The sequence below is a fragment of the Amblyomma maculatum genome, chromosome 1 (assembly GCF_055883805.1).
Source record: "Amblyomma maculatum isolate TAMU_Amacu chromosome 1, ASM5588380v1, whole genome shotgun sequence".
Classification (NCBI taxonomy): domain Eukaryota; kingdom Metazoa; phylum Arthropoda; class Arachnida; order Ixodida; family Ixodidae; genus Amblyomma; species Amblyomma maculatum.
The window spans coordinates 223,933,824-223,956,996 of record NC_139344.1 but is presented as its reverse complement, the minus strand read 5'-3'; the positions used below and the strand labels follow the sequence as shown (position 1 = coordinate 223,956,996).

Here is a 23,173-nt window from a genome sequence, read left to right as displayed (position 1 = left end):
TAACGTAATCGTCGGTAATTTTTTTGTTCACCAAAGTGCAGCATTTGTTCTCTGTGTTTTCACATGCGAGCCATTCTGTATTTCTAGCTGTTCCGTAGTGATTGGATCGGTTCTTTTGTTCTTAGTTTGTGGGCATTCTATGTGTGGCCTGTATTCATTGTTTTTTCACTACGTCGCCAATCAGGAAGCAGTTCCTGATTGTTGTTGCCCAGTGACTGTCACTTAAACTGCACAAAAAGATGTCAAAGCGAAAGCGGCAGTGCAAAGAGGAAACTAGCTTCGTGTCATGTCACTGTGCAGATGTATTCGCTCAAACAAGGAGCATGTTTCCATGTTTACTGCACCATCTGATGCTGCATGGCTTGCAGAATGGGAACGCAGCATAAAGAGAGAAGACAGGAGGTTAATGCCAACTGCTGTGGTTTGCGAGAAACATTTTGAGAGCTACTGTATTGAGCGCATGTTCAGTGTCACTGTAAACGGAATTACCAATAAGCTTCCTCGCTGTAAACCGCATCTAAAACCCGATGCCATGACTACAATATTCATGGATTACCTCAACACCTTGTGTCTAAAGTGCTAGCAAAGAGCTAGGGAAAGTCGGAATATCTGTGAGAAAGAGCCTCCAGCAAAGCATTACAGGCATGGTGTGTCGGAAGCTTCCAAATTTCGCTCAGTTCGTAAGAGTGCCGAATCGGCAAGCCTGGAAGAATCTGGGGATGGCAATGGAGCTGCTATAATTGAAAGCTGCACCACATGTTGTGGTCTTAAAGCAGAAAGGGCTGGTGACGTGCTAGTGATGCTGAGCAACCACTGCCAACTAATAACGAGAGCCTCCACCGATTCCTCCACCAATAACTTTGTTACCCTATTCATGGAAAAGAAGCTTGTGTTTGGAAGGACTTTGCCTGGTGGACTGTAGGGGAGAAAACCTGGGCCAGGGGACGCTGCGCCGCTCTGTGCGTCAGCGCCCTCCATGGAGACCCCGTCAAAGACCCCGTCGTTTGCTCCGCGCTGCTTTCCAGCACGTGTTTGCGCGCGGGCTCTCGGTTGTTTCTCCCGGCCGCGTTCTGGCCGCCGTCGCGCTCCATCAAGGGAAAAAAAAAAAAAACGAATGAAAAAGTGACGACGCGCTTTTTCGCAAAACTTGTGTGGAAACGGTAACGGAATGGTTGTCGGCTTTTTTTTTTTTTTTTTAAGGTATCGTACCGCTCGTATCTCGCACCTCTGTTTGTAACTGGTGCTGCCGCAGCAGCCATCGCGGAACCAAGCTGGCCTCAAGAAACAGATATACGTCATTAATGCCATCACTTGGCGCTTATAAAGGAAAAACACATACGTCAATCGTTCGATCTATCCTCATACGCGATCCTGCTTCGGGAGTTCAAAACTGCGCATTCGCTAGAGGAGATACCTGAACTATACTCCGTTTCATACATCAAGTGCAACACTACCAAAGCTGCAGCTCTTGTTTACGCTCTCCGCATCCGCGATAAAAAATAGTGCCAGCTCTTGACGAGAGAAAATAATAGTTGCTTTGTCTGCAAGCTTAATACATTTTACATTTGCCATCAACTTCATAAAAAGCACCTTTCTTAGGGAGAAAAGGTCGGATTTGGCTAATTTGTATGTTTTTTATGTAGTTTTTGTTCGTGCCGCGTTTTGCTGCCCCGCAACCTTGCCAGCTGTGCCACCAGACGGCGCTGGCTGTGCCCTCCGCGCTGCGCATCTCTTTTTGAGAAAATGGTTCTTTGGTGCGCGTTTTTTCTATAAGATCCGCTCTGTGAAGATGTCTAAGCATGCGAAGCATGTTATTGCAAACGTGTATGCTCGGAAGAGAGCCCGTTTCGGCAGGAACCACTCGCCTACAGAACGAGCGCGTAGTGATACGCCTCCTGTTTTTTTTTCCTTGCGGACTACTTGCGTAGCTTTCGCTGCGTTGCACCTGATGTATGAAACGGAGTATAGGAATTGCACAGCGTAGCTGTGGAATTAAGAATAGGTTTCCGTGGAGAGATGTCCCCGCCTGCATGGAAAGTAGTCAGGAATTTCCTCGCTCTTCGTCTCGTGGAAAGAGGAAACTGCCGCAAAAATGGCATGCCTCGGCTTCTCGTCAGTGACCTAGGTCGTTAAGAAACCCCTCATCGGTAAAGGTAGATAGGTAATTGATTTCGGATGTCAGTGCCGCAGCAGCGAACTCCCCCTGACCGCTGTCAGCAGGAACCAAAGGGTAAGGCGGCATGCTTTGCGTTTTTGTAGGGAACGCGTCCTAAACGCGCCGAAAGCAGGCACCACGGCGCCAGTAGCGTCGCCTAAAACGTGTCCCCAAATAGTTGAATAGGCCCCTTTCAAGTGAGCAATCACAAATGGAAAGGGAACTCCCCAACCAGCGCCCGGAGCACTCGTCACTGTGTACACGCGTATCAATTCTCAGTGAGATGGCTGGACCCTTCATTCTGTGAACAACATGGACGAAGACATCGAGGTGCCGCCTCAAGTCCTTCAAAATACCTCTCGCTTGCCTCTGCCGTCGAGCAGCAAATTCGCGTTAATGTTTTTTTTTTTTTTTTTTTTTGAATGTCTGATCCTGCCAACAAGCGCTCTTTGAAAACAATGTCCGCGACGATCAAATAATCATAATTTCTCGCTTTCGAACACCGATAAAAACATGCTTCCAGCCAGCCTCTGTCAGCCGGGGCAGAGAAGAAACCCCACGAGCAAAGAGGGCCGGCTTTGCGCGCGCAGACTCGCGTCCATTCCCCCTCGTCCTCACTCTCCTTCTCCCGCTCCACGTGCACGTGCGGCTGCCTGTAGCACGCGCTCCCGAGTGAGCGGGCTGCGCAGACTCCGCAGAAAGCCGCGCGCAGCGCGGGCGCGGATGCGCGTAGGTTTTGTAGTTCCTCTCCGCTCCGCTGGAAACCGAGCGCTGGCGTCGCGGAGCAAACTCCAGCTTTGGTTCCCTATAGGCGCTGCGCATGGCGTATAGGCAGCCACAGTGTACCCGAGGGGAAGATAGAAATCCGAACAAATCGTCACAACTTGCAAAGAGGCCGGATCCTTGATCAAAGACATTTCCTTGACAACTCTTCGCGGTGGATGTGATAGCCCAAATAAACATCTGAAAAGCTTCCTAGAATATCTGCCAGAATGTGAGAGCATGTGAACCCAGCAAGTGGTGGATTTCTTACGGAAAGCACGTTGGCTGGATTAAAGGGGTTGAGACACCAATTTTTTTTGGTTGGCTCATTCTTCGTTTCAAACGCTGCATATTGCTCTGGGACGTGTGTTGCACACTCTAGGATTCATATATTCATAATGAGCAATTTTGGTTTTCGTTTCTCAGCGCCGGGAGATGCTGACATCACTGAGAAGAGAAGCAAACTTGGTCACGTGGGTCCCACAAAGTTTTCTGTTGGGTGGTCTGCTCAAGTACATGTGGGCATGCCAGGCGGCCAAGTGCATGGTGTCGTGACGCTGGGGCTAAGTCGACCCGGCCGTCACTTGGTAGCGTGCAGAGACTCGGGGTTGATGAAGGATTGAATCTTCGAAGTTGGTAAAATATATACAAGCAGGTTTAATGGCACTTTGAGAAAACTTATTTACATGAAAAAGAAGGGTACATCAGCAAAATGGCAAGCGTTAAGAGTTCATAGCGAGAAGCGACTGGATGAGCCGTTTACCCAGGGCTCAGAGTGACATTTCGTGCTCTGCAATGTCCTTAAAACCCCCTATGTCCAGCCCTTCTCTGAAGATGCTGACCAACCAAATCCAGGGCACGCCCCTCAGATATCGGCATCCAATCGAACACATCACTGCACTGATGTTCTGAAGCACTGACTGGCCCGGCATTGTTTCGTTGGGCCTGGTCACTTGTTGGCGGGAAAAGCTTGGGAACGGCGAGGAGGTACATTTCTATTCTTCAGCCAAGAATCGATAGGCTGGTTCCGGCAAGTGGATTTACTTCTCAGAAACCCAAGTGCTCGTGCGCGCCGCATACGGCTCCCAGCATTGTCCCTTTCCAACAATTGCAAATCTTTCCTGCATTCCCAGGAAATCCTCTAATGGCCGTAATCACCTTGCTCCTTTCTTGTCCTGTACGTCAGCGGACGTGTCACTCTGTCGTCTCCTTTGGACAGTAGGCATTCCTCACTGGACGATAGCACTTCTCGACGGGAAGGGTGAACAACTGAACGAAAGCACTTCCGGTATTTCCCGCAGGGGGACATTTCTTTGTGTTTTTCTAGACGTTCTCTTGACAGGGTCAATTTGGCATTTGCAGGGTGTCCACAAAGCAAAACAGGCTTACAAAACAGGATTCCTGGAAACAGGCTCACTTAGAGCCATTGTACCAACACCACATCCACAGCACTTATCCATGCCCACAGGCGAACAATAGAGCGTGCAAGTGTGGATGATGCACGGTCGTAACAGCCTCCTCCCCCGCCAGAAGAGTCTCGGAGGGCAGCAGTCGCAGCTGCTGCATGAAGAGACGACTTAATGGCCTGCACATGAACGCTTAAAGCTCGCTGTTGCTTGTCGCGTTGTCTTGATTGTCGTAGGCCAAATTGCTCGAGCTGTCTGAAACTCAACCACATGTCGAAGCAAGCACTCGGCTCCCGTCTGAAGAGACCAGGTTAAAAGAAAACTGCCATTGTTGTTCGAGAAAAGCCCACTCTCAAGACGTTCAGGACCCACGTATTCCTAGAAAACCAAATGTGCTGCTTTACATAGTCACACAAGTACAAGTGCACGAGAAAAAAAAAAAAAACCTGATTATCAATTTGGGGACATGGTGAGGAACACCTCGGACCGCTTAGAAACAGCGGCTAAGCGCGTCCGCATTCCCATTTAATTTCCCCTTTTTGTATCTTATTTCAAAATTGTACTGCTGTAAAATCAAGCTCCACCTAAGAAGGCGACTGTTCTTCGATGTCGCAGTTTGCAGCCAAGCCAGGGGACAATGGTCCGTCTCTACGGTGAATTTGGCCCCTCCAAGATAGCACTGCAATTTTTGAATGGCCCATACAATGCAAGCGCACTCTTTCTCTGACGCGCAATAAGCCCTCTCTCTAGAACTCAGTTTTCTGCTCAGGTAGAGCACGGGGTGCTCATTACCGTCGTCATCTCTCTGGCAGAGAACAGCACCTAACCCTCGATCACTGGCATCACACTGGACCGTGAATTCTCGGCCATAGTCTGGAGCTCGCAATACCGGACGGCTAATCAGCACAGCCTTCAGGTTTACGAAGGAGGCTTCCTTTTGTTCGTCCCAGACTACATTTGTCGGTTCTGTCTTGCGGAGAGCGTCGGTCAGAGGGCTAGCCAAAGCTGAATAGTTAGGGATGTAGTGATTGTAGTACCCAGTCAGACCCAGGAATGCTCGAATTTCCGTCTTCGTGCTCGGCCGCGGGTAGTCTGCTACCGCAGAAATCTTAATCTCGCTGGGTTTCCTGAAACCTTGACCTACATTGTGACCCAAGTAGTCCACGGTCGCCCTTGCCAGGCAACATTTCTCGGCCTTTACGGTTAGTCCAGCTTGACGCAAAAGGCTCAGTACAGCTCTTAGATGTACCATATGGTCCGCCCATGAGTCGGAAAAAACCGCAATGTCGTCTAAATAAGGCACCGCGAATGTTTCACACCCCTTTAAAACCCTATCCATGAGTCGGGAAAAACAAAATGGAGCATTTTTGAGCCCGAAACTCATCATTGTTGGCTGGTAGCTGCCCGTCGGAGTGACGAAAGCCGCATATCTGCTGGCACGTTCAGTGAGCGGTACTTGCCAGTATCCTCGAGTAAGGTCCAGCGTAGTCACATATGCCGCTCTACTGACCTGTTCTACTCTCTCCTCAATATTCGGAATAGGATACGCTTGATCCCTGGTGAGAGAATTTAGCTTTCGGTAGTCTACCACAGGCCTAGGGTATTTACCTGGAGCTTCTACTAAGATCATAGGCGAAGCATAATCGCTTTCCGAGGGTTTTATTACTCCCAATTCCAGCATGCGAGTTACTTCCCTATCCAGAATTTCTCTTTGCCTTGGAGAAAATCGGTAGCACCTTGATCGCACTGGCACGTCTGAAGTCAGCTCAATATTGCGCTCAGTCAAATCAGTCCTGCCTGGCCTGTCCATGAAGCAGGCCTCAAACTCTGTTATTATTTCGCCCAGATCGGACAGCTGGGATTTCTTTAGTTCTCCTCTCTGCTCCGTCTTTTTGAGAAGCTCCTGAGCGTTGCTTCCTTTTCCGCTGAGGCAAATCAAGTTGTCCCCCATCTCCTCGGGAAGGTTTAACGTTAGATTTACCACGGCTTCCCTCTGCACATAAGGCTTCATAAGATTGCAATGATAAATGCGCACTTCTTTACGCCTACCGGGGATTTTCACTGCGTAGTTAGTGTTAGAAAGCTTTGCAATGACTTCAGCCGGTCCTTCCCACTGTACTTCGAGCTTATTCTGCCTTGAACTTCTCAGCAACATCACCTGGTCCCCGATACAAAACGTCCTTTGACGGGCTGACTTATCATAGTACACTTTGGAACGAGCCTGGGCTGACTTCATGCTGGCCTCAACGAGTTCCTTAGTGTTATGTAAGCGATTCAAGAGGTTCAGAATGAATTCTACCACTGTTGGGTCTTCTCCGCGCCCCTCCCAGGCTTCGCGCACCATTCGCAAAGGTGAGCGCAGTGACCTACCATACACAAACTAGGCTGGGCTAAATCCAGTGGATTCGTGCGGCACTGACCGCAAAGCGAAAAGCGCTGCAGGCAGGCAGGTATCCCATTTGCGCTTGTTTTCATAGCACAGTCCCCTCAGGACTCGTTTGAGAACAGAGTGCCATCTTTCTACGCTGTTGCTCTGCGGATGATGGATCGAGCTATGCACTACCTTAATGCCGCATCGCTCGAGAAATGAGGTGGTGAGGACACTCGTGAAAACGCTACCCTGATCACTTTGGACCTCGGAAGGGAATCCAACTCGTGCAAACACTGACCGCAGCGAATCCACTACACTCTCGGACGTCACCTCGCGCAGCGGAACAGCCTCTGGAAACTTTGTGGCTGGGCATAACATAGTGAGGATATAACGGTACCCTGACTCTGTCACAGGAAGTGGCCCAACTACATCTATTACTAACCGGTGAAACGGCTCGGTAATGATTGGTACTAACACCATCGGAGCTTTCCACTTATCTTGCGCCTTTCCAACCCGCTGGCACGTGTCGCATGACCGTACAAAATTTTCCGTGTCCTTAAAACATCCAGGCCAATAGTATTCTTGCAACAGCCTCTGCTTTGTTTTCTTTATTCCAAGGTGACATGACCACGAGCTGCCATGGGAAAGTCGCAGTAAGTCTCCGCGGTACTTTTGGGGAACGACTAATTGGTCCCGCTCTACTCCGCGCTTATCCTTGAATAAGCGATACAGCACTCCCTTTCTCATCTCAAAAGAAATATTCTTTGCTGTCTTAGTGGCGCGGTGGCGCTCCCTTATCTCCTGTATCTTGGGATCATTGGCTTGCTCCATAGCTAAGTCCTCTCGGGTTCCACTCAAAAGTCTCGTGAGATTACTAGACACTGGCGGCAAGAGGTTACTCTCAAGAACGTCCTCATTCCGCGTCTCATCAAGCTCACTTTCAAGTTGACTTATCTGAGATGCCTCGCTCTCAAAGTTTTCTGACCTGCTATCTTCCGCATTTACCACTGTTTTAACTGCCGTTTCCTCCGCTGTGGATTTTTTTTGGAATGAGCAGTGTAGCTAGTTCTCGCGCCTTTGAACGTGTTAGGGCTTGCACAACTCTGTCTCCGAAAAGGATGCCCCTCTTTCGCAGTAGCATGTCCGATTTGTTGGAAAACAAATACGGATAACACTTAGGGAGCTTTCCTGAAACGGCAGCCTCGGTTGTTAACTCGCCGAAAGGGCCCTCGATGACCACATTCGCGATTGGCAAGCACACACTCTTCCTCCACTATCTGGCGGATCCATGCACACTGTCCTGTATAGTCGGAAGGCGACACATACGCCGGATGGACAACATCCATCGTTGCGGCTGAATCGCGCAGTACCTTGCAAGGCTTCCCGTTGACTACTAGGTCATGCAGGTAGGGTTCTAAAAGCTGCATATTTTCATCGCAGTCACTGACATACGAGAAAGCAATCTTTTCTTTCCGGCAGTTGACGGCAATGTGACCCTGCTCATTACACCTAAAGCATGCATGTGAGCGGCTTCCTAGCCTCAAGCTTATTCTTAGTGTTCTGCGCGTTGGTCACTTCCCCACTTTTCTCACTGCCGTCCTTTCTAGGGAGTTTGCCTGAAGAAACCTTCATTTCTTCGTTTCCAACTCTAGCAAAGTGCCTTTCCTGACGGTTATTCACACTCAACTTGGGATTGCGGGGCCTATCCACTGCTGGGTTGCTGAATTGTCGGCGCGAAGCATACTCCTCAATGAGTTCGGCAGCTTCAGTTGCCGACTTAATGTCGCCTCGGTCCTGTAACCAATTTCTTTCTTTTTCTGGGAGGCAGTTATAAAACTGCTCCAAAAGAATTCGCTCGACTACAGCGTCCCTATCACTGTAGGAATCAGTGCTCTTTAGCCACTCGCCCAAATTGACTCTTAAATTATACAGGAATTCAGGGTAACTCTCGTCTCTGGACTTAGTAGCGTTCCGAAAACGTTGTCTGAACGCCTCGGCGCTAAGCCTATACTTTCTCAGAAGGCAAGTTTTGACCTTCTCGTAGTTGTCCGCGTCCTCCTTGCTCAGCCGCGCGACAACCTCCGCTGCCTCGCAGGGCAGAACCGTCAATAATCTCTGAGACCAAGTGTCTCGCTGGAAGGACAGTTTTTCGCAGGTTCGCTCAAAGTTAGCCAGATACAGACCGATATCCCCTGATATCACATATGGCTGCATGTACTTTGACATCTTGAAATCTGCCTCCTTGTTGAGAAGAGGTACCGCTAGCTGGGGACAATTGCCCGACCTCTTGCTCAACTCTAGTTCTAATTTCCGGAGCTCAATTTCTAGCTCCAGCTTTTTTGCTTCTCTTTCAATTTCACGCTTCTTTTCCTCTTTTTCCCTCTCAAGTTCACGCGCCTTTTCCTCTTTTTCCCGCTCTTTCTGCTGTCTGAGCTGTTCCTTTTTTTGACCGACGAGGTTCCATGCTTCACTGAGCTCCTCATCATCGGTTCCCAGATCAGTGATTGCCTTTATAATCAAGGGTTTTCGTGCCAAACCACTTGTATCAATTCCTAATTCCTCACACAATAGCAACAGTTCCGGTTTCTGCAGCTTTTGTAGGTCCATGATCGCTCCGAGTGTCGGCTACTTCCAAAACAACACTGCAAACTACCAAACCTAAAGGCGTTTCAACACTTTTTACCAGTTCTAAAATCTAACCCTGTTCTAGAACCTGGCCCACATCAGAAGAAAAGCCAAGCACTCACCCACACATGCGATCGATGTTCCGAGCTGCTCTCTTGTTGGCCGATTGTTGCGCCTGCTTGTTGCTTGAGATGCCACCTCCGATCACAAGATGTGGCTTGTAGCTTCAGATCCACCTCCAATCACCAGATGTTGTGGCTTGTAGATTCAGATCCCAACGCTGGTCACCAGTTGTCGTGACGCTGGGGCTGAGTCGACCCGGCCGTCACTTGGTAGCGTGCAGAGACTCGGGGTTGATGAAGGATTGAATCTTCGTAGTTGGTAAAATATATACAAGCAGGTTTAATGGCACTTTGAGAAAACTTATTTACATGATTATTTACATGAAAAAGAAGGGTACATCAGCAAAATGGCAAGCGTTAAGAGTTCATAGCGAGAAGCGACTGGATGAGCCGTTTACCCAGGGCTCAGAGCGACATTTCGTGCTCTGCAACGTCCTTAAAACCCCCTATGTCCAGCCCCTCTCTGAAGATGCTGACCAACCAAATCCAGGGCACGCCCCTCAGATATCGGGATCCAATCGAACACATCACTGCACTGATGGTCTGAAGCACTGACTGGCCCGGCATTGTTTCGTTGGGCCTGGTCACTTGTTGGCGGGAAAAGCTTGGGAACGGCGAGGAGGTACATTTCTATTCTTCAGCCAAGAATCGATAGGCTGGTTCCGGCAAGTGGATTTACTTCTCAGAAACCCAAGTGCACGTGCGCGCCGCATACGGCTCCCAGCATTGTCCCTTTCCAACAATTGCAAATCTTTCCTGCATTCCCAGGACATCCTCTAATGGCCGTAATCACCTTGCTCCTTTCTTGTCCTGTACGTCAGCGGACGTGTCACTCTGTCGTAGCCATTTAATTCCCAGGCAGCATCATCTTCAGGGCCATGTCATCACCAACAGCTAATCTAGTAAAGACCCTGATGTAAAGATATTTGGGAGTCCCAGTGACTTCACTATTAGGGGTTCTACTGTACAACTGAATCATTTCACGTTTTTTGGAAAAAAGCTACCAAAATATTTTGTACCAACGGAGTGTCCATGAGGCTATTGTCACTCAAATATACATTCCATTTTTCCTTTGTGAGCAACGGGGATGTTCGAAACTCGAAGCTGCATCTTGTGTAGCAGCATGAACGGAAAAGACGACAGACACAGAGGAAGACATGACAGACACTGTTCGTGCTGTTGCACAAGATACCATGAACCAACTAGCCCAACAAGCAACTATTCTTGAAGTTGCATCAAACTTTGTAGGAGCTTTTGCAAGCGGCAGTGCTTAAATACGCTGCTTCTAGTCAAAGACACAAAAGAAACCCTGAAACTTAGTCAGCTGCCTCCATGACAGCTGTGATAAATGCAGTGCTCGCAGTCCTCTTGCCGATATTCTGAAAGCACAGTAGCCATAGGGCTGCCGGGCCCGCATCCACCTGATTTGCAGCGCTTTCGGCGGCAGTTGCCGGCATTCATTGCTTGTGGTGCCATCCAAGAGAATGTGGTCCGCACATTAGCCAGTACATTGTAAGCACTATATCATCGCAACTATCATCACCAACTATTATCGTCATCATCAACACTATAATCATCATTGGGAGCAGTGCCCTTATCATCATCATCATCATCATCATCATCGTCATTTATTATTCCCTTAAAGATCCCTATCAGGGACATTACATAACGGGAGGGGGGGAGACAACGGTGAGAAAGTGTCATACATTGGCATAAAAACAGAGGAAAAGAATACAAAAATGCATAAGATACAAATTTGAAAAAAGAAGAAAAAAAACTGAGGGAAGAAGAAAAATCAGGCAACCGATACAGTGTACACAAAATACAGATAACCATGTAGCAAGGCATAACAAACTAATGATACATAGTAAAATCAACTATAGTAAACAAAAGAGGCAAAAAGATGAATTACAGAAAATTAGATGTTGACACGACAGTGCACGTAAATCGGATTGCTAATAATGGACCGCAAGAAAAACTGTCTATGGCAGGTCGAAATGATCAGTAACTGCCTAAATTTGGAGGGATTAGACTCGGTAACAATGCTTTCGGGAAGTATGTTCCATTCCTCTATGGCGATGGGGAGGAAGAATTTGTTGAAGGCGTTTGTGGAACCATGCAAACGTTGTATGCTACGGGAGTTAAATAAACGGCGAGATGAGCGCTAGACAAGGACAATTACGATCTGTTTGTCATGAGCCCAGCATGGAGTCTTGCGTTCGACTGGGAATCGGAAGCATAGTTATTAGATTCTCGGTGGAGATGCAATTTCAGTGTCAGTTCGTGCAAAGAGTTTGTGATGACGTCACGAGGGGTCCAACTTTTAGTGGCACATTTTGTAGACAACATAGTCTAGCAAGGCTTCCACTTTAATAAAGGATGTTAAAAATCAACAATACACGTTACACCTGAGGGTTATGAAACTTTTAGTTAGCAGCAGCAGATTGGAAGCTAAATGTGGTAAGTTGAACTTCTGCTTCCTTGAAGTTGGAATCCTGCTAAGTCAAATATTTCTGCCTGTATTTCTTCATTTTTTGCATTCCGTTGCCAGTGAAGTCTTGAGATGGCATCAGGGCTTTCATATTGCCAACCTTTATGTGGCGTCTTTGTCTCTGGAAAAGTAAAGAAGTTACTAGAGGCAAGGCCAGTGGTGTGATGTCTGCAAGTCCCTGTGCAACACGGCAAAATAACTTTTTTTTTTCCCTACAAAGCGATATACACCCTTGCGCAAAAGTGAAGAGACCACGCGTTTTGACAAAACTGCATGCGAGCTTTTTCTGACGGGAAGCTGTTATTTCTAAATTATGCATACGGTAGTCTCACTAATACACTTGCCATTTTGCCCGTGCAAATTATTGAGGTCCATCTTTTTATACACAAAAATAATAATTGCAGCGATCCGTTTGGTCTCTTCACTTTTACGCAGGGGTGTACGTATACAGTGTTGATTACCAAGCCGGTGCGCTTACGGAGGCAAAGAGAGATCATGGATTCATGGGGAAGGTAGGTGTACTATCGTGCTATGCCAAGGCACTTCGATTTAGTGAACACACCAGTAAACTGTTCCTTGATCTTGTGAGGGAGCAAACTATGCTAGTAAGCATATGCGTAGAGAGTAATATCACACCTACAGCTGTAGTGCAGTGACACTGGGAAGCATGCACCTGTACCATTTTGACTCATCGCCGTAGCGTGCTCACTTGAATTGTAGCCTACTGGAAATGTTGAGCCCTCTACTTTGTGGGATTCGGGCTTGCTGCGGCTGCCCTTTGCGCGGCCGCCGCCCGCTTCCCTGTTGTTCTATTTCCCTTCCTCCCGCCTGAGGCGGCGGAGAGATGTCCGTACGACTTGTCACTGTCGCTCGGCCACAGCTCCGCCCTGGCGTGCCAGTGGCTGTTCTCATTAGCCTTGTATACATGAGCCCGACTCGAGCGGGTCGGGTAGGGGGGAGCCGGTTGTCGAGCTGAGCCAGCCCGACCCGTCCGGGTTTACATGAGCTCGTTTCTGTCGGGAAAAGATCGCTGCTACACCGTGCGTCGAGCAAGAGAACCAGGCGCAGGCAGGAGAGGAGGAAAAGGAGGAATGCTCAGACGAACAGCTCACGGTCCCGTCCCCGACCAGCAAGGAGGCAAGAGAGGAGGCGCCTGCCTGACGCGTCAGAGTATACATGCCCCTCGCCCATCGGGTAGGGTCGTGCCAACCCACCCCCTGCAGTCGGGCTGGCGGGACCCGACCCGACGGGACCCCCTAGCGTATACATGAGCCCGATAGCCGGTTTTTAGCCCGACAGGCCTCCCCGAACCGACTTTGTCGGTCTCATGTAAACCCCCTGATTGGCGCCTTTTGGCGGGAACACGGCACCGCTTCGACGGCCGCGCTCGCGCGACCCTCCGAGACATCGCAAGGTGCGTACGCTACTGTTCTTGTCTGCCGGCCTTTCTCCGCGCAGACCAGTGTGTACTCGAGTTCGTCTGCTCCAGGTCGTACCTGAGAGCGAAGCTCGAGCCTGTCGATCGGGATCCAACGATCCGCGACAGGCGTACCTTGCGGTGGTTGCCCACTCTCTCTCAAAGGAACCCTTTGGTCACCGCGAGAGAGAGAGAGAGAGATCACAGCACGGCCTTGCGTGCTTGCGGCGCGCACTCCGTGTCACTTCGTGCGCGCAGGCGAGCCTTGCTCCTCGCGCGCTCCCGGAACACGGTGACTGAGTATGTGTGTGTATGTGCGTTTGTATATATGTGTATGTGCGTGCGTGCGTGTGTGTGTGTGTGTGTGTGTGTGTGTGTGTGTGTGTGTGTGTGTGTGTGTGTGTGTGTGTGTGTGTGTGTGTGTGTGTGTGTGTGTGTGTGTGTGTGTGTGTGTGTGTGTGTGTGTGTGCCGCTGGAGGATGGCGTTTCAATACACGTCTCCTTTGTGAACTTGGAGGCTTGTGTCCTTGCAGCGAAGTGCTCTCCTCCCGGTGGAGGTTGAGTGCGCGCTGCGGCGTTTCAGCGTGCGCGTGGTGACCGCTGATCGGGGCTTCGGCTCGCGCGACGCTCGAACCCGCGGTGGTTGGTGGCCGATGCCCACATAGAAACCACAACTTCTGACGAAAAAATTGCTTACTTCAGTGAAATATAATGCAGAATCTATGGCAGCAGTGTAGCAGTAAGCAGCGATATCTAAGACGATGTGCGCCGAAGACAGAACTCGGGGGGGGGGGGGGGGGGGGGGGGGGGGGGGGGGGGGGGGGGGGGGGGGGCTGCTATATGACAAACCGGAAACGGCCGGCGAGAGTCTTTAGTTTCGGTCGCGTTCGTCCCACAAGACTGGACGCTTTTCCACTTCGGTGATTAGGGCCTCGTTAAATGGCCACTGTACTAAGTGGCACGGGCCGAGGCTCTTTATTTTTCTTTCCTTTTCTGCCTCAACATAATATATGTCCTATGTGGCACGGGCAGAGGCTCTTTATTTTTCTTTCTTTTTCAGGTCTCAACATAATATATCTCCAGGGAAGGCCATTTTAAGTAAAGGAGCCCAGTGCTTCGATCAGGTACCGGAGATAGTCTGTGCAAAATGCTGCAGTGACACGCGCGCCGCAAAGCATCAAAAATACAATTCAAAGCTCTCTCATGCTCTCCTTCTGGAAGCCAGCTTCCCCGTTTCCTCCGCTGGCCCGTCGAGCCACAGTAATGGCGTACGTACCGCGAACGACGTCCATTGGTCCGTCTCGCTGACTGACGGGAGAAGGATGGGTGTCTAGGTGTCTACCGCTCGCTGCGCGCTCCCTCGGCCGTTTTTTTTTTTTCGCGCTCGCGGAGTGCCGCGCTCCACTTCCCGCCAAACGCGGAGGAGGAAGGGGAATTTGTCTTGCGGAGGCTAGACGACCTCGGCAGGAGAGTGAAAACTAATTGCGAGGGAACGTATGGAGAGAAGTATGACAGAATCGGGTGATTGCGGTGGCTGTAACTGCGTTATTAGTTACTCTTTTCAAAAACATTTTGCGGCCTTGCGTTCTAGGGGCGAAGTCTCACAGTCACCGGGGAAGAAAATATTTTCGACCGGAGGGTGGACAGTGGGCCTTTAAAGGTTGTCTTGTCCATTTTGGCCGAACACCACGCGCGAATGAACACGATGCGTGAATGCACGTGGCGCATTGGACGCGCGCACCAGCTTTGCCGCCAAAACAAGGTTCCGCCGACTCCGAGATGCGAGTGACCCTAAGGATGGATGGATAAGGCTGAACCCTTTGAATCGGGCGGCGGCGCCACAGGCCGCCTGGCCGTGAATAATAATATATAGTGTGGACCTATTCTTTCCTTCCTTTCAGCCGCCAATCAGCTAACCTTCGTTTGGTTATTTCTACCCTTTTAAAGTCTGTTTTCCCTTCATTATCCTTAAACCCCAATGCTTTGGCTAAATCTGGCCCATTGCCTTGAACTATAGGGCGGAGCCCTTTACAGGAAATTATTAAGTGTTCAGGCGTTTCCTCATCCTCCCCACACACCCTGCACAGCGTGTCTATCTCTTGGTACTTGACTCGGTACGTCTTAGTCCGCAATACTCCTGTCCTAGCCTCGAACAACAATGGGCTGCCCCTAGAATTATCGTAAATGTTTTCTTTGGCTATTTCCTGCTTGAAAGTTCGGTACATTTCTAATGCTGATTTAGTCTCCATCCCTGTTTTCCACAGACCCCTCTCTGTTTCCTTAACCTTTTTCTTAATTGATAATTCCTGGCTGGTCCCCCTACTGGTGTCCAAATATTTGCATGCCAATTTTCTTGTCCGCCTTCTCCATCTTGTGTCAACATTCCTCATGTAGAGAGCCAGGTTTACAGGCCGTTGGGCTGAGAGGGCCATGTACACCTGCACATCCGAAAGTGTTTAGGTCGGCGTCTAGAGTTTTTTTTCTCTCTAAACCTTTGCAGACCGTCGGACTGGGTGTCGCCAGGTACATCTGCACACCAGAAGGGTGTTTGTTCGGCGTCTTTAGGTCTCGTTTTTTTTTATGGCTCCTCGAGTCGCCCCCACCTCAATTTTTCGGCCGTCGCGAAACTTCGTAGCAAATGCTGCTTGCAGAGGGCCGCCGGGCACGGAAGTGAAACCAAGCCGGCAGGAAAGACCTTGGCAGGAGACGCGCGCTCGGCGACGTGGTCTGCGTGTCGCGCTCCCCGTGCATTGTCCGGTTTTGGTCCTTCCGGAGAAGCCGCCTGGGACGGTCGGAGGGTGTAGCATGGGGAATGCTACGGGCCTAAAGGCGTAGGAGTCGGCGTGCCAAAGGGGACGCTTAATTGCTCCTTTCCTTTTTTTTTCTTCAGTCGCCTTCCGCCGACGGCTCTCGCAGGTTTAGTGAGCACCATTGGTGGCCGCTGCGTTTTAGCGTGTTTGTTTGTTTGTTTGTTGCCTTGTTTTTTTTTTCCTTTTTTTTGCTATTGGGAGAGAGAGATGCATGCTGTGCTCATGAGTGGTGTGGCAGCATGCCATTGGCCATTTTGAACTGGAAATGATCCATTGATTGGCCCCTGAAAACGCACTTCCTATTGGGCACTGAAATGCTGTGCGAATTGATTTAGGGATGTGTTTTTGGCGCCAAAGGGCAGTTGGGTCTTGGAACTCAGGCTTAGAGGGGAGATTGATCTGGGGCTCTCGCTGGAGAGCAGGAACGAGAGGCTCGGACCGGGTTATGCCATGCGCTGACCGCGCTCTGAGGAACCACTACTTGTAGTGCGACGAAAGTTAAGTCGTCGGCCAGGCAGGACAGGGTGTTGTTGCGGGCGCACCGTGGCCTGGCGTTCTAGTTTTCCTCTCATGGTAGCGACCACACCGGTCGTAGTGTAAATAATGTATATAGTGTTAATAAATCCTTCAGTACTCATTCGTGCCAAGAAGTCTGCGTCATCTGTGTCATCTCCTCTGCAACGTGTCGCACGCCAAACGGACCACTCCTCCACCCCGAGGACCTGACGTTGCAAAAGCAGCAACAAAGAAGAAGAAACCCAACGAAGATTAACTGGCGCAGTCGACTACAGGATTGGTGTGCGGCTTCCTGCAGAGGGTGAGCAGCTTCGACGGCACAGAGTATAGAAGATCACGACTCAACCAACGCTAACGGAAGATCAAGCGAACGGGGCCACAACGAAAGTGTTGCGGAGGACGACGCCTCATTGGAGCGCCTGAACATCCTACCCCGGGACGACCGTGATCCAGGCCACGACAGGGACCGTGCTGCTAAGTGCTGACGGTGAACGAACTGACCTGGGGGTGACAGAACTTTGCCTGACATCACCGAGTGAGCCAGACGGAGGGCGGAAAGCACCGACATTTGAAGGTGGGTCTCTTCCCCTTTCGTTTCTGGTAGGGCATGGTGGTCACCACATGAGGGACAGCTCAGAGGGAAGACGGGATGGCGAGCCAGAATTCTGACCAGGCGTCAGTGACGGATGATACTGAGCTATGTTCAGTATCGCAAGGAAATGAATCTGGTCCGAGCCCAGAAAATCATAATGTACCCTCTGTCGCAGCAAGTGGCAGTATAGCCGACAGTGAATCAAGTGCAGTTCAAAGGCTGCGGCTCGAAATTGAGCTAGAAAAACTCAGGCAGAAGGGCGAGCGTGAAAGGGAACGGAAAACTCGATGTGATCCGAGCAAATATTCGAAAGAGTTGAGGGCGGTCCTTGCTCCCATGCCGGTGTCCGACGAACTGGTGCCCGCTTGGTTCAAAAATGCGGAAAAGATGATGAGGATCTGCGAAATTCCAGATGACCTCCGCGGTCGCCTCATAATGCCCCTTTTGAATGAGCGCATTCGTGCGATGATAACCGAAGTAATGGACAGTGATCTGGCATCGTACGATGAGATGAAGGAGTTGGTGCTGGCAGAGCTCAAACTGACGCCAGAAGAGTACCAGCGCAGGTTTTACTCGGGCCGGAAGGGTAGCGAAACGTGGAGTCGTTTCGCGACAAAGTTACAAGTCCTTTTGGACTATTACTTGAGCAGCCGGAAAATAGTGTCGGTGGATCAGCTGCGGGCGTTACTCGTTTCGGACCGGATGAAACAACTCATGAGCGATGACCTACGAACCTACGTACTACAGCACGAAACCGGAGAATGGTTTCAGCCCCAAGAGTTAGCGAAGCTCGCGGAAAAATTCGAAGATAGCAAAAGAAGCTCCCGCCATGTGAGCCAGAGGTTGGTAGAGACAGCAAAGGGGAATAACGTGAGGCCGTCAGATCTAAAGAACGAAAACAAGGGTCGCGGACCTGCCCCCAGATGTTTCTCTTGCGGCCGCCTGGGCCACTACCAACGTAATTGCCCACAAACTCAGCCGAAAGAGTTCGAGATGCAGGAGTCAGAGAAAGGGGCTTAGAGCTCAAAACTAACTGCTAGGGCTGCATATGAAAGTGCACCAATAGGTGAGATAGTGAACGGCGCCGTTAGGGAGTCCAAAATAACTTGGGTTGAGCTGACTACGGGAGGACAGCCAATTAGGGCTTGTCTTGACTCGGGAGCAGAGATAACGATCCTAAGGAGGAATATAGTACCCCAAAACACATCAGAGGGATCGGGCAAGATAAGGCTAAAGGGTGCGTTTGGACACACAGTGACAGCTGACTTAGTGTATGTTCCCTTGAGTCTGTCGACACAGGACGGCAGTGTAAATCCCCCCGCGCTAACATTGTGCGCCGTGACTGACGAACTGGCAGAGGAAGCACTATTGACACCCGATGCATTTCAGGAACTCAAACGGGTTCAGAGGGAAGCTCAGAAGCTTGCAGTATGCATTGCGAAAGCAGATGGCGAAGCGTTCGTAGATGAGGCCAGAGAGGGAGCCAGAGCAGAAAATGATGAGCCGAGCCCGCCGTGTTCTATTCGCACCGTGGAGGAAAAGACTGAAAGAGAACAGCATCGACAGGTCCCTGAGCGCCAAGCGGCGATAGTGGAAGAAAAGATATGTAAAGTGACGATAGGGTTGGAGCAGGGGCAACGCTCAGAGAGGGCAGCGAGGATTCTGCCGGAGCGAGCTCAGAGTGGTTCACGTCCTGCAGGTGATGCGGAAAACGCGACTCGGGCGCTGGATACTGTTGCATGTGAAATCACATCGGTTGGAATAGGCAGTATCCGGAGTGAATGTCTAGTTCCGGCGGACTGCAGTGTGGAGACCAGTAGTGCGGCGGCGCCCGATGTTACTGTCGCAGCCACCCAGGTGGAGAGTGAGCTGTTCTTAGCGGCCGGCATGCACATAGCCACGACGACTGTGGTGCACGCCGACAATCAGATACTCGATGCAACCAATCACACCAGTGATATTGAAGGCGTTGAGGACATCTGCAGGGGTCAGCAAGGGTATGACGCAAGTAGTTCGGTAGATGCAGGTGCCAAGTGCAATGTATCGGATTCGTTATTAACAGAATCTCGACTGTTGACCAGAATAGAGTCAGGCGGGGTCGCGACTCCCGAGGTTGTGGTTCCAGCTACACATACAGGGAGGACACAGTTGTCTTCAACTGTTAGTAAACAGATGAGCTCCGCTTATGTGCAAGTTTTCGGTGAGAAGGTAACCGGCCTAGATTCTGGTGGCGCTGTGGCCGAGTTGCGGCCGCACGGATGGAGTAGCACTGCTGGCGACTCGGACTTTCTGCCTCACCGTGGGCAGAACAAAGGGACAGCGTCATGGCCGGTGATGCGCTGCCACTTGCGCCGTGATTTGAGTATGCTTGTACGTGACAGTGAAGTCGAAGGTGTGGAGTCTACCTGTAATGAAATGTTTAGTGTGGGTGAGCAACACACGAGGGGGCGCTACGCCTATGCGAGAGTGCAGTCCATGAAGGCGAGCGGCTTGTGCGCGCTGACAGTAGAAGGAGACTTCGTAAGAGAGAGTTCGTGCCACGATTTGAAGGTAGGCCTCATACGGGCAGCTTCTCCCGCGCAAGTAGAGGTATGTAGTCGCATGCGGGAAGCGTTGGTATTCGACCCAGGTGGTCATTGATGATGCGCGCGTAAGGTTCGAGCACGCGCGGGGCAGTAGCCGAAAGAGAGGAAAAATGGAAATGTAAGGAAACATTCGTGCGGACCGCGTTAGTTTTAAACGTGAAGTTTGTGTTACTGATGCTTTTGAGAAATGAGTAGTGATATAGGTCACATACGGTAGACGGGCAAGAAAGACCGATCGCGTTTCTAAGAAAGCGCCAGCTCAATAGGCGAAATGTCAAGCCATTGAAAGGGAAGCATGTGCGGTAGTGCGGGCGTTGGGTCGCTTGGATGGTTGGTTGTTCGGAGCAAGGGTTGGGTGGTCACCGATCATAACCCCTTAACCAACTTGACACGCTCGACATCATCGAGCACCCGACTCACGCGCTGGTCCTTGGCCCTGCAAAAATATGACCTTGAATTCTCCCATATTAAGGGGACGTTAAACAAGTGCGCTGACGCCTTGTCGAGATTGGAAGCTGAATAACTCGGAGGCTGCAGTTAGCCTATACGTGGTTGCTGGCACCACTTGCGTTCACCAAGTGTGCCATGCACGTAACTAGTAGACGGTGGATAGACCGTACGTGACAGGGTGGCCTCCATGTTTCGCCGGGAACGGAACGGGTGGGGTCCCACCTTTTTGTGTTTTTTTTTTTATTTTTGTGCTTTGAGACATGAACTGTTGCCCGAACTTTTATGTGTCAATGCTTGCCACTTGGCAATTTTGGTTTTCCTTGTATCACATTATTTAAGTGTCAATTGCGTTGTATGTATGGTTGTGATGCATGTCGAGATGCTGTCGATGTAGGCATGTTTGCTGCTATGTGGGCATGCAGTTTTTATTGTTGACTTTGACCGCGGCTGAGCGTTGGGGCGCCAGCAGATCGACGCCTAGAGTATTTGTTGTGCTTACAACAAGTGTACGCACAACAATCTGGGTTGGGAGGAGTCAGGTTTACAGGCCGTTGGGCTGAGAGGGCCATGTACACCTGCACATCCGAAAGTGTTTAGGTCGGCGTCTAGAGTTTTTTTTCTCTCTAAACCTTTGCAGACCGTCGGACTGGGTGTCGCCAGGTACATCTGCACACCAGAAGGGTGTTTGTTCGGCGTCTTTAGGTCTCGTTTTTTTTTTATGGCTCCTCGAGTCGCCCCAACCTCAATTTTTCGGCCGTCGCGAAACTTCGTAGCAAATGCTGCTTGCAGAGGGCCGCCGGGCACGGAAGTGAAACCAAGCCGGCAGGAAAGACCTTGGCAGGAGACGCGCGCTCGGCGACGTGGTCTGCGTGTCGCGCTCCCCGTGCATTGTCCGGTTTTGGTCCTTCCGGAGAAGCCGCCTGGGACGGTCGGAGGGTGTAGCATGGGGAATGCTACGGGCCTAAAGGCGTAGGAGTCGGCGTGCCAAAGGGGACGCTTAATTGCTCCTTTCCTTTTTTTTTCTTCAGTCGCCTTCCGCCGACGGCTCTCGCAGGTTTAGTGAGCACCATTGGTGGCCGCTGCGTTTTAGCGTGTTTGTTTGTTTGTTGCCTTGTTTTTTTTTTTTCCTTTTTTTTTTGCTATTGGGAGATAGAGATGCATGCTGTGCTCATGAGTGGTGTGGCAGCATGCCATTGGCCATTTTGAACTGGAAATGATCCATTGATTGGCCCCTGAAAACGCACTTCCTATTGGGCACTGAAATGCTGTGCGAATTGATTTAGGGATGTGTTTTTGGCGCCAAAGGGCAGTTGGGTCTTGGAACTCAGGCTTAGAGGGGAGATTGATCTGGGGCTCTCGCTGGAGAGCAGGAACGAGAGGCTCGGACCGGGTTATGCCATGCGCTGACCGCGCTCTGAGGAACCACTACTTGTAGTGCGACGCAAGTTAAGTCGTCGGCCAGGCAGGACAGGGTGTTGTTGCGGGCGCACCGTGGCCTGGCGTTCTAGTTTTCCTCTCATGGTAGCGACCACACCGGTCGTAGTGTAAATAATGTATATAGTGTAAATAAATCCTTCAGTACTCATTCGTGCCAAGAAGTCTGCGTCATCTGTGTCATCTCCTCTGCAACGTGTCGCACGCCAAACGGACCACTCCTCCACCCCGAGGACCTGACGTTGCAAAAGCAGCAACAAAGAAGAAGAAACCCAACGAAGATTAACTTAGAGGTAGCTGAAGACTTTCCTAGCCCACCGCTTTTCTCCCATTTTTCTCAATCGTTGCTCAAACGCTATCTTGCTGCCAGCTCCCCTGCTCTCAAAAGAAGACCATCCCAGGTCAACCTGCACACCCTGGTTTGGCGTATTCCCATGAGCTCCCAAAGCAAGCCTGCCCACCCCGCTCTGCTTAGTTTCCAACCGTGCTCAGACCTCTGATCTCATACACAGGACAGCATTGGCAAACGTCAGACTAGGAACCATCACCCCTTTCCAAATCCCTCGCACCACTTCATACCTATTGTAATTCCACAGCGCCCTGTTTTTCATGACGGCTGCGTTTCTACTTCCCTTAGCTGCCATATACTTTTCATGCTCCGTTAGGTATTCAGCTCCAGTATTTATCCACACCCCAAGATACTTGTACTTATCCACTACTTCCAGCATGTCCTCCTGTATCCTATGTTCGCCGGCCTCATTATCATTAAAAATCATGACTGCCGATTTTTCCTTGCTAAACTGCAGACCTAACTTATCTCCCTCTGTACCGCAGATATCCATCAACTCCTGCAAATTTACCCTGTTGTCAGCCATCAGTACTATATCATCTGCATACATTAGTCCTGGTAATGACTGTGGGATAAATTCTTGCTTGAATAAAGAAAGGTTGAAGCCGAGTCCACTCCCCTCTAGTTTAGCCTCTAATCCTTGCAGGTACAGCATGAACAAAAAAGGTGACAGGGGACATCCTTGTCTAAGCCCCTTCTTTACCTCTACAGGCTTCGACACCTTTTTTACCCATTTTATTAGCACCTGGTTATCCTTATAAATATCTTTTAAAAGATTGGTTACTCCGCTTTCCACACCTAACACATCCAGAATATTCCATAAGTCTTCTTGAAGTACACTGTCATAGGGTCCTTTGATATCTAGAAAAGCTAGCCATAGGGGTCTGTGTTCCTTTTCTGCTACCTCGATACACTGTGTCAATGAGAACAGATTGTCCTCTAACCTCCTTTGTTTCCGGAAGCCATTCTGCAGCTCTCCCAAGCACCCCCTTGCTCTCTACCCATGTCTGCAGTCTGTCCTTTATAATCTGCATCACCACCCTGTAGACCACTGATGTTACTGTTATGGGACGGTAGTTGCCTATGTC

General features: G+C 50.2%; 1 long non-coding RNA gene across 2 annotated transcripts in view; it reads left to right on the top strand.

Annotated features, from left to right (window-relative positions):
* LOC146205734 (uncharacterized) overlaps positions 1–23,173 on the top strand; it is a 95,846-nt gene that overhangs the window by 12,658 nt on the left and 60,015 nt on the right. Inside the window, exon 2 of one of the 2 annotated variants that reach the window (XR_014703218.1) lies at positions 12,368–12,444. The exons of the other annotated variant lie outside the window; for it this stretch is intronic. This is a non-coding gene — a long non-coding RNA (uncharacterized LOC146205734). The remainder of the gene's footprint in view (positions 1–12,367; positions 12,445–23,173) is intronic. 2 annotated transcript variants of the gene reach the window in all.